We start from the raw sequence: 2,231 nt of genomic DNA on the forward strand, positions 1-2,231 counted from the left end.
TTGGAGAAATCTGGAAGGAGCAAGTAATTTAAAAACATGAATATTGTGATTCTGAACAAAACAACAGAGAAAATAAGTTTGTTTAAATATATAAAATTTGCTGTAAACCAACCCAAGTTCTTTTTATTAGAGTGGTTTTAACTCAGAGGGTCATTCACCATAAACACACAACTTGTATAATGAACAATTCATCATAAATAGCATTGATCCATACGCGAATATATTTAATTTACCATTAACGAAGTGAGATGTTTTTTTCTATGTTTCTTACGCTGATTGAGTTATCAAAAACAGTTTAGTTGATGTAACTTAAAAATTATTATATCTTAATGAAGAACATATTTTAAAAGAAGTTCAATTTCTTGAGGCTACCAAGAACAAATGACCTTATATATTAAATATATAAGAATCTTTGCAGGACGACTTTCGTCCAAAACATGCTGCGAACACACGCTGTGTAAAAGAAAATTGGAAAAGTTGCGAATAGCCCCAATTAGTAGCGTGTACGTTATCTTAATTAGATAATCAGGCCAGCTCGTTCCCCGAAAGGCGAAAAAAGCGCAAGGAGCTTTATCAGGAGATATTACTAAAGCAATTATTACTGCAATTCGCTTACGCTATTACAAGTTTTCACTTCATATACTACTTCGGCAGAACAGTTAATAGTCAGCGTCGGCCTGCATTTGAAAAGTTCTTTTATTTAGCGAAACTTTTTCTGTATATAGGCGCTCGGTACAGGACATCCGTGTGCTAAAAATGTGCGATATAAACATCAGCAGACGACGATGCAGATCCAAAGCATCAACATCGTTTTAAGCATCGGCGCTTTTGCTTTTTCGCTTTGAAGCTAGAATAATAGAACACTCTCATAAATGACCACCTCACTTAACATGTCATCAAACACTTCGACGCTGCCGCTATACAACACCTTGGGCGAGTTAATTGGCAAGGCTAAGTATTATGTTTTACATGAATAGTGTGCGGTATAGTTGGTACTTGTATTTTGTAGAGGCTATATTTTATAGTAAAGGACAAAATTAAATTGGCGAATCGACTTTCTGCGATTCTAGTGAAAATTTAAAAGTTGATTCAGCATTAAATATGTATTTTAGGCACTAACAAATTATCTTTCTCACGAAAAATAGGTATCTCTAGAAAACGTCGATGAAACGGAATGAATGGTTCTATCCGAAATATTATTGCAGCGCCACAACTTCGAAGTTGGGAGGTTGAAATACGTAATAAATGTACCTGTAAATCTATCACAACCCTGCATAGTAGAGTGATTAACAGTTCCATATTCTGAGTTTCCAATAGCATTCGTATTCCGTCGGTTCAGTTTAATCCGACTGTTCCGATACGTAATTTAATTTTTATTATTTGCAACTGGTTTCCAAATTGATATTCGTGAGGGTCGCTCCATGACGTATCAGATGGTTACCCTGCGTCAGTTACTAGATAAGTTTCGGAAGTGTAATTTGCCGACTCATCATCTGTTTGTTGACTTTAAGGTGTGCGGCGAACGATACAGTCAAACGCAATGAGCTGTGACAGGTACGACATGGCTTTCCGATGAATCTGAGCTGATTCGTACAACACTAGAATAGCAAGTGAGACCTCAGTCGCTTTTGATGGACTGAAGCAAGGGGAAATATTCTCGAATATGCTATTCAATATTACTTTGGAAGACGCAATACGAAGAGCAAACGAGGAATTGAACTATCATCATGAGATTTCATACGCTGCTTGGTATGGTGGATGATGTCTATGCAGTGGAATAGACATTTAAATTGGAAGCAGCGAGAATGGGATGTACCATGAGTTGTATCAAGTGTACACATATGCTGATATAGGACAACCACCTGGAGATCACCCAGCCAGACGGAATCACAAATCGGCCACGTTCTGATAGATAGTCAGCACTTTTAGCACATTATCGATATCATGCGCTAACATTCAGTTGGACTACTACCTAGTGATGGTAAAGATTCATCAAAAACTATCTGTTGTGACCAACATACGATACCGGGGCCCGCCAAGGTATATTCTAACGCGACTAAAGCAACCGAATGTCGCCGAAAGCTCGAAACCGCGCTGCGGAAGAGGGTGAGCTGGATGAAACCCTTTTTGAGTACTGTTGGAATGCCGTGAAACATTCATTAACAGCGTAGCGGAGAACGTCTTAGGCCGTGTGGCACCGATTCGACGTAACGAATGGCTTGAGGAGGAGT

This window comes from Sabethes cyaneus, chromosome 3, assembly GCF_943734655.1.
Source record: "Sabethes cyaneus chromosome 3, idSabCyanKW18_F2, whole genome shotgun sequence".
Lineage (NCBI taxonomy): Eukaryota > Metazoa > Arthropoda > Insecta > Diptera > Culicidae > Sabethes > Sabethes cyaneus.